Source organism: Megalopta genalis, chromosome 5, assembly GCF_051020955.1.
Source record: "Megalopta genalis isolate 19385.01 chromosome 5, iyMegGena1_principal, whole genome shotgun sequence".
Taxonomy (NCBI): Eukaryota; Metazoa; Arthropoda; class Insecta; order Hymenoptera; family Halictidae; genus Megalopta; species Megalopta genalis.
The window spans coordinates 846,264-860,235 of record NC_135017.1 but is presented as its reverse complement, the minus strand read 5'-3'; the positions used below and the strand labels follow the sequence as shown (position 1 = coordinate 860,235).

General features: G+C 30.3%; 1 protein-coding gene across 1 annotated transcript in view; it reads right to left on the bottom strand.

Moving 5' to 3' along the window:
• The window catches only part of scaf (inactive serine protease scarface), a 56,625-nt gene extending 42,653 nt beyond the window's left edge, over positions 1-13,972 (bottom strand). The window contains exon 1 of the mRNA XM_033475220.2: positions 13,878-13,972. The gene's annotated coding sequence lies outside the window, so the exon portion shown is untranslated. The remainder of the gene's footprint in view (positions 1-13,877) is intronic.

Sequence of the window (13,972 nt, the reverse complement as noted above, 5' to 3'; positions counted from 1 at the left end):
TTTCGTTTAGATCTTTCCGTAGGTCACTGATTGAAAACCGTCTCAGGCAATTTTCAAGTTCCTACCCTCACTACAAGGATAGTTACAGGGTGAAATCGAATTAACAGATTATACGCTATTTCTTCCGTTCTACTTAACGAAAAATTATGAAAACATTCATGAATCTTCATTCTTGAATTTTTCAGAATATTTGTTACAAAATCGATTTCTAAAAAAGTCCGGAAACTTTAAAATGCTAATATCGAAATGAAACGGTCGATAGACCACATTCACATTTTTACCCTAATAATGCCTTGTTATGGTTAATAATGTGTATTTTTCTCAGATTTTTCGGCCGCCAGAAATTCGAAAAATTATAATTAATAATAATAAAATAAAATTAATATTAATGCTGTAATGAAAGATTCGTCGTAAGGATTATTATTAATTTTTTTTAGATTTTCTTGAGGTATTAAACATCCCAACATTCAGAGAAGCAATGTAAAAACTTAAAAATTCGATCAAAAATGAGTAGATGGCAAACATTTCTAACTTAATTTGTACTTTCGACAATACAAAATGCTATAAAACTTAATACTAATCATAAAACATTGCCCCTAAATTGAATGAAAAATTACAATTTATACTAAATCAGCAGATGTTCGAATACTTTTAGAGGGGGGTGTACGTGTGAACATCATCCAATGATACGGTTGCCATTCGCACATTTGCAGCAATACCTTTTAACACTACATTTACGGAATCCGTCACAATGACGGGTCACTAATTTTTTAATTTACGATTATTCGTATCGTAAAGATACATTTATGAGTTATTTATTCAATTCATACGTTACTTAAGTGTTACAATAACACTTGTTAAAAATCAGACTAAATGTCTTATTGTTACTTTTATAAACTAATATAAAACAGCTGTTTTTTGTACTCCGTAAATCCAGTGTTAACAACGAAATAACCAGAATTAGTCCAGCCGCGGATTGCATTTTCGCTAAGCAAAAAGTTACTTCAAATGTACTCAGGAACCTCTCATTTCCCGGAAGTAACATAATTTTGGGACATCCTGTATACATATATTTTTCATGCTAGATATACATTTTCATTAATGATACTCAAAAATACTAGAGGAACAGATTGTATGGTTCGAAGAAATACATACTGCAGTGGTAATAGTCTTTTCTTAAAGGTCACATTTTTTGGGATTTCAAGATCATTGATATTTTTTAAATGGGATCACATATTTCTATCATTACGTCATGGTAGCTAAGATCGAAAAAAATGTAATGACGAGTAATAACATTACCTTCGCATGACTTTGAGTACGAATAAATTAAACTTAAAACATTTAGAAATGAACATGAATGTTGAAATAATTGCAACAGGGAGATCAACAATGAAAAATTTATTCGAATAAATGTTCAAAATTATTCCCATTGACTTCTGCACATTTTTTAATTTGGTTTTTTTATTCAAGTCGCAGCCGATTTCAACGCGACAATTCGAATCGCGACGATCAGTGCCGATGCTCGATCGGTTTAGGTCACGCAAAGGTCATATTACTATAAGTCATTGGATTCGCCTTGATCTAAGCTATAATGATATAATGATAGAAATATGTAACCTCACTTGAAAAACCATCGATGACCTTGAAATGTCGAAAACTATGACTTAAAAAAAAAAATTATTTCCACTGCAACATGTGTTTCTCTAGCACTTTTGAGTATCGTTAACGATTACGGAAATACACACATATTGTTTCATAACAGCTTTAACGAATCACTCTGTATAGCTCAAATTCTACAATCGACACCGGTATTGTCAAAGACTTAAAATAACTCATAAAATATTTGTTATATGAAAAAGATGTTTCATATAGAAATTGCATAACTTTTAAGGGGACTGTAATGTACGGAGAATTCCCCCGACGTATGTTTTGTACTCCTTCCTGGGAGAGGCATCTTTTAACTTTTTATTATGGCCTCAGATAAAAAAGTTAAAAAAACCAGAGTCTTTTTATTTTTTTGTCATTCCAAGTAATAACAAAATTTAAAAAAAAATCATTTTGGTCATCGTCTAGTAGACTAGTTCCTCTATCATGTAAAAAAGTTATTACGTTTTAAAAGGTGTACGAACACTTTTATGGACCGCTGTACTTACAATGGAAGGAGCTACAAAACGGTAAAAAGACCTAAAAACAATTTAAAACATTCAAAATTCACTTTTTTTTAGTCATACAAAATGGAAACGCTAATTTTTAAGGAGGTATTCTAGTGTGAACTTTTAAAAAAAATCACTCTTTTTGCATATTCAAAGGATATAGTTTCAAAAATACATCTCTGGAGCCTTATATGCGAACTCCTACAATTAACGAGGTTATGGTTGTTTGAAGGACGCGACGATTTTATATCATTATCGATATAGTAAACTTTAAAGGCATGATATCATAAAATGATATCAATGACGAATTCACTAAAAATTTTAAGTACGCATTTATTACACGTCTGACCATACAGCTGCTACTGGAATCAGCCAAAAATTTCTATTTTTTTCTATTTCTTAAGCCTCCGAAGTTTAACAAAACATGCAAAAATCGATAATCGAATTTCAAAGTGTCACCACTTTTTTAATTACCGACTTTTTCTTTTGTCCTAGTACTTGCTGTAGCCAAATTCATACTAATTAAGGAACTTTCACGTTTTTTTATTTGAGTCGTTGAAACACGTACAAATAAACCTTACCAATTTGACTGCAAACGGTATAATAGTTTCTTTACAAAAAGTTCCCTAACTAAGTTAAAAAACACACGCACTTTATATTACAAGAATACCCTCTTAATAAGAAATGAAGAAGCTGATAATGCGGTACAGGCTCTGACAACCCTTCAAAATAATTTTGGAGTGAGAATGCGACTGCTCGTACTGTTCATAGAGTTTTAAAACAAAAATTTTACTCAACACGTGTAAACGTGAAGAAACTACTTGTTACCGCAAGGGGTGTATGGAGTGATGAAAGTAAAATTAACAGGTTTGATTCGAATTGACGTCAGTGGATATGGAAAATGCCAGCATCTGAGCTAACCGACATCCATGTTTTTTTACATGGACGCCGACAATGTTATGGTTTGGGGTTGTATCAAAGACAACGATTAAAAAGATTTTCAAAATTGAAGGAAGAATGAATGCTATAGACTGTATTCTCATTTTGTAAAGATCGCTTTTAACCACTTTAAATATTTTTGATGCTTCAACTCAAAAGATGGTTTTCTAGCAAGACAGGAATACTAACCACAAAGCAAAAGAAACAATGAAATGGATCATCAATCATGGTTTATAGCTGTTAGATTGACCTCCTCGGTCGCCGATATTAATATTATTATGTATGGTTTCATGCGAAACAACAACTGGCTAAATATCCACACGCACCTAATTTTGTTCATGAATTTTTTGAGCAGGTTCAACGTGTATGAATGATACAATAAATTCTCCCCAATTGTCCTTCAGCTTGTCAACTAAAATAGGCAATTTGGGAAGAGGCGATATGATTATTCGAGCCTCGAATAATATTATATTACTTGAGCCTCGTTTTTATAGTTGCTGACAATCGGCAAGTATAAAAACCAGCCGCGAGACTCGAATAATAATCATATCTCCAGTTCCTAAATTGTCCATTTTTTATTAGAAGCTGAGGGACAATTGGAGAGAATTTACTGTAGCGTTCCCAAACGATTGTCAGCCAATAATCCAAACATTGATTTAAGAATATTGGACCAAAGAGTAAGTTAAAGGATAGTTATGCCTTGATCATTTCTATTGATAGTTGTATTTTGTTTTTATTGTTATTTTTAAAGTATAAGCAATTTAGTATAGATTTTAGTTATGTAACGAAGTTGTATAAGTCGGGGGTCATCCAAAGCCAAAAGGCGAGGATTAAGTGAATAAATAAATAATGATAGAGAAAGCCAAACATGGCTACACAAAGTACTAAAATCGTCATCTTTTATTCAGTTTCGAAAGTATTGAAAACCAGTGTTCAAATATTTAAAGAAAACGATATATAATGTTGAAGAAAAAGTTTTATTTTTATTTCTTTTTGTAATTTCGAAAGCTCAATAATATCATTTTAATTTTCACTAAAATTCATTTCTTCTAGAAAGCGTTTATTTCATTTTCATTGGTTTTTACTTCATAATACTATTCATTGCAATAGTTTTGAGGATCACTGTATGAACCCGTGTGATTTTTTCGTATTTCCTAAGCTCAAATTACTACTTCGGAGAAGGCATTTTGAGTCGAGCGAAGCCATAAAAGAGAATTCGCAGAAGTTGAAGGGAATACCTTGTTCAGCGTTTGAAAAATCTTTTGAAGACTGGGAGAGGCGTTAGTGTACACCACTCTCTAAAATTATTAGGACACTTAAATTAGATAAATATGAAAATCCGATACGAAATTGTACATATTTCAAAGTCAATTATACTAAACTGTAACAAGTCAAAATAACATCAAATTTATAAAAGAAAATTAAATTTTCTAATTATTCCCTAAATGTTTTCTAATTACATTTGGACTTATTTTTGGCACACCTGTTTTATTAGTCTTTCTATTATTTCTGATACACTTTGGTTCCGTGCATTTTGTAACGTTTCACGTATTAAGAAAACATATTATGTACTCTGGATTCACTTTACATGTACTGTCGACAGTATGATACCATATTGTAGACTTATAGACATTACCTAAACTGAATGGAATATTACAATTTATACAAAATAAGCAAGTGTGCTAATACCTTTGGAGGATAGTGTATGTGCATTGCCACGAACAGAATCAATTTTGAAATTTACAAATTTCTGGTACTTTTCTTATACATACAGGGTGCCCCAAAAATGTCTCGAAATCCGGAAATGGAGGATTCCTGAGCTCATTTGAAGCAACTTTTTCTTTAGTGCAAATACAATCCGCCGCTTTGTTTACGAGTTATTTACGAAAAACAGTGACCAATGAGAGGCGAGATCAGCTGGCGCGGAACGGCCGAGCCAATCAGCGGAACTGGGCTCCGTGCGTCCGTTGTTAATAACTCGTAAACAAAACCACGGATCGCATTTGTGCTAGGAAAACGTTACTTCATACGATCTCAAGAACCCTTAATTTCCGGATTGCGAGACATTTTTGGGATACCCTTATATATATTGATAAAGTTTATTTGGCTATAAAAACTGAGAACCCTTTAAAATTCCCGCATCCAAAATATTTTTCATTTATTCTGTGCTAAGATACGACGTTCTAAATACAAAATTATAAAATTCAAAATAAAGTTAAATGTTTCACACACCAATTATAGAACATTAGAAAATAGGTTTTAATGACGATTTTTTTATATAGGGTGTTCATCAATGTGTGAGAGCCGTTTAAAATAACAGATAAACGGTTGACGTAACGAAAGAAGAGTCAAATGTATTTTTTATGTTTCTTTACGTAGAACGCGTTAACGCGAGAAAGAAATTTGTTTACTTTTTTCGAAGGTCATTCAAAGGTTATTTTAATTCTCTTAAGTGGAATGCTGTATTTTTGCTTCGCTACAATGAAAGAGCGTATAAATCTAATTCAAAACGCTATTTACAAGTGACTCTTGAAATGACCTTTTAAGTTGTAAAAAGAAAATTTTTTGTACAGCAGATGAGAATAATCTTTTCTGACCTTTTATTTATTTTGTGCACAGAATATGTTCAAAATTAAATTATCTTCTTACAGCAACGGCAATCATTTCCGCTAATATTTAGCAGCTGAAAAAAGGAATTTTCCTCATCTGTTGCGTTAAAACTTTATTTTTTACGATTTGAAAGGTCACTTCAAAGTCACTTGTAAATAGTATTTGAATTTGTTTTTTTTATGATCCTTCATTCTAGCGAAATAAAAATACAGCATTCCATTTAAAAGAATTAAAACAACCTACGAATTACCTTGAAAAATTTAGTAAAAAATTTTGTTCTTGCTTTAACGCACTCTATACACGAAGAAACATAAAAGATACATTCGACTCTTTTTTTTCATAACGTCAACCATTTATCTGTTATTTATTACTAACGTCACTTATTCCTGGGCACTCTGTGTATATTAGCCGGTGCACTCGAAGTATTAGGATCTAGTTTTAATTATTTTTTAATCAATGTAAAAACAGCATCGACTTTATAACAATTCAAACTTCGAGTAGAGTTTTAAAAAAAAGTGTAAAAAGTTCTAAGCTTGTTTTACACGAAAGCTTGAACAATTGATAAGTGGAGGATGTCAAGTTTAGGTGCAATCTTCTCGTGTAGAATAATTTTAACAAAATAAGTGCCACGCCTGGGTAAACAGTCAACCGGTAAGTGCGCTCGTCACTGTTACGCTCGTGTCCAATTTCAAAACAAACCACGATTTTTCAGACGTTTCCGCTGACCTGGCAACAAAATCTTTCCAACAAAAGTTGGACGGTATTCACTTTCCTACAAGTTAGAATATAAAAATCTGTAGAAAGAGTTCTTTTCCAACAATTTTCGACAAAAAATTTTTTACGCGTTAATACATTTCTTTGATTTGCGATAATATTCTCGGTGGTTTCGTCTCGCGACGAATTCAACGACTAGAGTAATAGATATCCCAGTATCTGGTATAGAAAAATAAAAGTTTTATATATAAATTCATAATCTATGTTTTCAATTATGTTTACCAATCAACATGCAAGATTTAGGGAGGGGTATCAATTTATATATAAAACTTTCTTTTTTTCTATACGGGAACCAGGACATCTACCCCATAATTTTAAACCTTGAAACAACTGGTCGCAGAAAAAAATTGCCGGACCACTGTGCGCATCGTATGTATTGAAATGGAAGATCAGGCGAATATGCGAGGCAGTTCGAACGGAAGAAAGCGTCGAAGACGTAAGGCATAAGGAAAAGGCTCGGGGCCCGGCTTGGCGCGAGGTGGTGGAAAGCAATAACCGTAATTTATGGAAAAAGGAAGACCGATCATCCGGAAATACCCGATCCCGACCGGATCGTCTCGATCGAAAGAGAAAGGAATCCGCGCGACGGGCATATCTCGTACGCGTGATTTTAACTTTTCTAATGTCCTACATTCCTAGAACGATATTTTCGGGCTCGCGTCATTCTTCTGACGGCCTCAAGTATGTTTCACAGCCAGCCTCTTCGAGAACCTTTTCACCATTCCCGCGACTCGTCGTTCCTGTCTCTCGATCCGCGTCTACCTGGCTCAACGGCCGGCGTCCGGCCTTTCCTGCTCCTCCTTCCACTGTTATTAGCGATTTACTATTTATAGGGACACTTTCGAGGAACCGCGTCGCGCAGCTTTCGTAAACTTCTGTCGAGATCTTAATTTCGTTATTCGATCGATTTCTAACAAAACATCCGACCCGATCGCCTCTAGCCCGCCCGTCCGATCTCGTTCGTTTCGTGACCCGCATTCTTCGCCGGAAATTTAGATCGGCGCCAGTGATTAACACTCGGAACGGCGGACGTTCTTGACGAAAATATTGACCGAGCACGCTTAGGATCATTTATCATTTTATTTGGCAACTTTTCTCGACGGATCTTACAACTACACTACTACTACTACTACTACTAAGCTACTTCTCCTAGCCGCGTCGGTTTTTTTATAGACCGAAATGAAACCCGCGAAAGGATCCAAATGGACCCGAGCGACGTCCGAGTATTAAATATCGCTGTTCGACTCATTATTAGGGGTTTTCCGGTCGATTTTTAATATTTTTATGCATTTTACAGAGTCGAATATTTAGTTTCGATACGTGGCCAAAAATCAGTTTATAAAATCTTAGGTAAAATATAAAGTTTTTACTTTCTGGAATAGAAACGTTTCATATTTGATGTTCGATGTTTGACGTTCGATATTCGATATTTATTAAATATTTATTAATCTTATTCGATTCGTTTATAAAGCGTCATGCTTTATAAAAATTAAAAGGAGAAACTCTTAACTAGTTTCTGAATTTCACTCATTAACGACTTAACACATATGTCGCAGGATCGTGCCAATTTTTTTTTTCTTTACAGAGGTCTTTTAGGTAAGCGTGTACTGCACCTTCCGTTCAATACCATGTTCTTTGTTTTTGTAATTAAGTAGACTGCGGATCTTTACTCATTTATGATATGCGCAGATTTTCAAAATGCAAGAAAACGTATAAATTAACAATGTTTAATAGCATTTTTTTTATTTTTACAATGAGTAATTTTTTTAATTGACGAATGAAATTTTTCTTTGATCCTAGTTTTTGTAAAATTTTAAGAAAATGATCCGCAGTCTAGTAATTTTTTCGTGATGTTAAAAAATTATCAACAATTAAAAGTCCGTTATATTTTTAAAAATCCATATTGAATTTCAAATTACTACCAAGAGTGACTCCCAATGAAATCATTGAAGTTATTGAGATCACTATGGCTTTCTGCATTTGACACGAAAAGCTGTCAATCCCTGCCTATACAAACCCGTAACGAATAGAGACACGGTTGATGGCATAGAAATAGACCCATTCGATGAAGAATATATGAAGAAAAAATATAAGAATATATATTCTATATATTAGAAGTTAAACTCTGTGCTTCCGCTGAATTTGATGCTAAATTGTATGTTTCGTCTGCATTGAAGCCAAATCATATGTTCCGAATTAATACGAATGAATATATATATTCTAGGTCTATATTCTAGCTCTCATGGATCTGAGCTCCTCCGTCGAATTTTTGATTTCCTGAATTTTTGGTACCTCGACTGCGAAAGCTATGTTATATATATATATAAAGATTTTTTAATTCGAAAACACGACAAGATTGCTGTCTGAATAGTAATAAGATATAATAGTAATAATATATATATAATAATATATATATATATATATATATATATATATTATATATTATTACAAATGTTTCTTGCATTGAACGATTCTGCGGACTCCACGAAATACAACAATATATTACTTCGTAACATTTAAACATGTTACAACAATCTTTCAAATCTTCAATTTATTATTAAAAAGGAGACGGATTGGTCTATTTTACTTTGTCAATCTTTGAAAGGAGAAAATATATTTTCCTTTAAACGTATTTAATCGTTTGCAATGTTATAGAAAAATGTTTCGCTGTGTATTAACAATTTGATGCGTTTTAATATATCTATTGTGACGGCTTCCTGTATGTTTCTTTTGTGTATCTATAATTTTTATTTCATTATATTTACTTATCAAAAAAAGTATCACCATTTTTCAGAATCTGAAGACATTTTAACTCTGACCTATAGCATTTCCATTTTATATACAGGGTGACTCATTTGAATCGATCCAGTAAAATATCTCCGAAACCGTCGACGATAGTAAAAAATGTTTCGAATGAAATTTCAATGGTTTTTAGGGGCACGTAATCTGATATTAATGAGATTTTTCTAGGTGAACGTGTCGAGGACATATGAAAGTTAACTTTAATTTTTTAAATGGAATCATATACTTTTTATTATAGTAGTCCATTCAGTTCGTCATACTGTTCATAAAAATATAAAGGCATTTATTCCGAAAAATCATTGGTTTAGAAGAAGTTGAAAAATCTTATTAATATCAGATTACGCGCTCTCGAAAACCATTCAAATTTCGTTTGAAACATTTTTTAGCATTATCGATGGTTTCGAAAATATTTGACTCGATCGATTTACATGGGTTACCTTGTGTACAGTGATGTGAATAATTATAGGTTCAAAGTAACTTTTACATTTTTTGTGATATGTAAGCAAAAATTTAACGAAACACAATATTTGTATATTTCTATATTACAATTAATTGATAATGGAAATATACAAATACAGCTTTTTTGGTTTTTATTTAAATATCAGTAAAAACGTAGAAATTACTTTGAGTCTATAATTATGCACACTATCGTAACTTAGTGTACTTTATACATATAAAATTGAATTTTGTGGCTCGTGCAACAGTTACGTTTTCAACAGTTTTTTTTAAATATAATCAAATTTGATATTATTAAAATTATTTTGGAACGTGATATAACAATTTTTAATGCCACCTTAAAGTCGTCACTCGAGTAAGGGTCAATATTCACCAAATGCTGCAAACTTTTACTTCGTAAAAGTTCATCTATTTCGTATTCTTCACTTCCTTGTAATGTATAGTTAATTGAAAGTTTTAATCCTCACTTTGAATTCTCACACAGTTTTAATCCTCAATTTTTTTGGTTCGCAATGTCATCCCCACTTCTCTGTTTTTCTTAAAATTTTTATTTTAAACGTGCATTTTATACTTGCACGTACTTCGACGCCTACCATTTCGAAATCACATTTCCAACTTTCTGATTCTGTGCGGCTAATTTATTTGTCTCCAAGTAAACAAATTTAGAACATTACTGATTCTTCAGAATTCACTAATTCTTCGGTAAAAAAAATTAAACGATATTTCTACACTTTAGAGAATTTTACTTATGCTCTAGAAAAACTACTCGATTTTTACAGATCAAATAATTTGACGAATTACAAGTCAATTATATACAAATTATAAAATGTACCCTATTTATGTCAATCATTTATTCTTACGATTACTATTTATATAACTAGAAATAGTTTACAAATGTTTACAGATGAAATAAATAGTTCCAATGTTTACGGATGAATTAATTTCAGTTAATATTTATTTATTTGATCAAGATTCTTCGTTAGTCAATTTTTAATGATTTATTTAATTGATAGTAGAGGTTCATTAACTCCTGCGTTTCATTGAAGATTTTGACCAGGCACATATAAAACGAAGATTATTAAGCTGATGAACGGTTTATCCTATATACTTATATATTATGTGTCGTTTTTTGCATATATATACTCATAAGATAGAGCTTGTATCTAGAGCCACTTCGACGATTGCTTAAATAATAATTTCAGTGGGAAATGTTTCAGATAAATGTTAAATGGTTTCGAGGCATGTCTGATTTGACGTGGATATCTTTTTCACATGTAAATACAGCGATGAGATACGAAGATTAAACTTTACCTTTTAATTTAAAAATATTTTAATATGTTTAAATATTTATTTATTTAATTAATTAACTATAATTTAAACATTTTTTAATACGCCCAATGTTGTTTCCTTGTTTATCCCAACTTACTCACAAAAGTAGGCTATATTACTCGTCAAAGTACCTTTAAATTATTTATAGCAAATCATAATTATTATTATTTTTAATTGAATTAATACAATAAATTACTAATTAAGAAGTAATAAACTCTAAATAACAGAGCAGCACAAGTTCATAATTTTGTGAGCTACAGTCACGTTATAATTTCAATTTTAAATGTTGTGTAAATACAATAAGTTTTACCTTAAAAAATAGAATTTGTTATAAATTGTAACATTTAAGAATTTATCGTAGAAGTGCAATGTATTATGTTTATTGTTATAATAGGCAATGTCAAAATACATAAAAAATTCACAGTTTAAGAAATTTAACTTGACAAATTGTAATCCCATTTTTAATAAAATATTTTATTCCATTTGAAATTAAATTGATTTTACAAATACAATTCTAATTGCGATTTTTTTAATCTAATGACATTAGTTAACTTCATTATGACAGTATAAAAACTGTTAAAAACACTAATAATCGAGTAGTTTAACGAATGATATGAACAAAAAATTTAAGAACATTTTGTGATGTTATTTGACTTATTTTGTTATTTTAGGTTGCATCTATATTTTTCTTTCGATGATTACCAATTACACAGTAACTGCGAAACTATAAATCATATCGATTATAAATGCAATTTAAACATAATATTTAAATATAATATATATATTTATATATAATATTAATTTATATAATAATTTATATAATATATAAATATATATAAATATATATATATATATATATATATATATATATATATATATATATAAATATATATAAATATAATATATTTATATAATATAATAATTTATATAATATTAATATTAAACATAATATTTAAACATAAACAGTTCATTTGACATATTTCGAAAATTTTGCATTTTCAAGGAAAACCTTAAATTGTATTTTTAAATACACGCTTCGTTAATAAATAAGCAATGATGGAAAAAATAGTACAAATGATCTAATATTAATAAATAAATAATTAAATCTGAGAAAAGAATTTTATTTTTTACAAGAAAAAGTACTACTGACATTCGTTAACTATTCATTGAAATTATAAAAGTTTAATTTTGTATTGTTCTATCTTCCAAGTGTTTACTTATATCGCGCGAGCTCTCTATTTGTATAAAATATTGTTATATTTGTTTTGTAAAAAGATACATCTAAAGTTTCAATAAATCTGTTAAATTTTATTCTTCACGACTAATTTTGTTACTTTCTCAAATTTGTGAAATGCCTATTGTGTAATAAAATTGCATTATGAATATCTTATATTTTATTTTATCCGCATGTCAATGTTCTTGTTTCATTACATTTTCAACTTATATTTATTATTTTATTATATGGCTTCGTGTTTGTTTAAGTCTTCATTTAAGTATCATTATTTTTTATACTACACTTTCACGAAAATGTTATAATATTATATATTTTCAGAATAATGAATTCTAATTTACATAAAATTACTGTAAATTGAAAAATATCAAACATCATACATAAAAAATATAATAATTAACTGATATAGTAAAATGTAAGAGATTTATTTAATTTAAGACACTGTAAGAAAAAGAGAAAGTTGTTAAAAATCAGGATATACGACACCTTCATTAAATCATAGCCAATCCATTCGATAAATAAATTCAACACTGGACAAAAAGTATCGTAAGAAAAACTTGCCCGGCAAAAAATGACAGCTCATTTCCGCAAGAAATTCTGAGTAAAAGTATACGCGAATACTGTAATATATTTCTTAACAATATTGAATTTTAATTGCGACAAAGATTAATCTACATGAAAATGATAATTGCAAAGAGGAAAGTATCACATAAAACACACTTTCTTTTCTTCTGTATATCAAACAAAATAAAAGATTTTCACTATAGGATTTTCCATACATGTGCAATTATGTATAGGAATTACATTAATAAATGCCTTACTAAATCATAAAATTTACTTGTACGTTTAACAAAGCTTGCTTCTTGAACAAACGATTATACAAGAATCTGTTGAAAATATCATTTTTTAACGCTAAAATTAAGAAAAATACGAATATATATTTTCGAACAAAAAACGATTAAAGTAAAAAAACAGTCAACGTACGGTAATTTTTAATGTTAAAGATAGGTTTGCAAATGAATATTTGTGTCACTATATTTTTAATTGCACGAGATTCGATTAGATCACTTGGAATTTTATAAAAAAAAATAAGTAGATTGACAATATTAAAGCGATTCGCAACGCTTTCACAAGCAGTCGACTTGCCACATAATTTTGAATGAGAAACTGTTGTGAAAAAATTAGCCTAGCGATAAGAAAGTGTGAATTCCTTGTGCATAAACTTATGAATAAAAATTACACGGGAAAACTTACATAATAAAATATTGGATTTCACTCGAAAACAATGTTGGACGCTGGAGAATATCCACGTGAAACGTACTCATTTTTATTTAGTATTCGAAGTTAAACGATAAACTTTCACAGAAATTTCCGTAAAAAAATGTTCAAAATTCTTCCATCGATAAATATCATAATTAGTAATATAACATAACAGAGTCATGTGTTTAAGAAAGCTTGAACAAAGATATTTTCGAATGTAAAAAACCTGGATGTTATTGTTAGTAATTTTATAGAGGAATAAATATACGTGACTTTATAAAGTGAATGGTTAACGGTAAATAATGTTTAAACAATAAACTTACGTGATCGAAGGACTCGTATGTGAGACGATTAAGATTCGCTAAGAGTGGAATTTACTCTTCCACGTGCTACCTGAAAGAAAGTCAATAAAACTGAC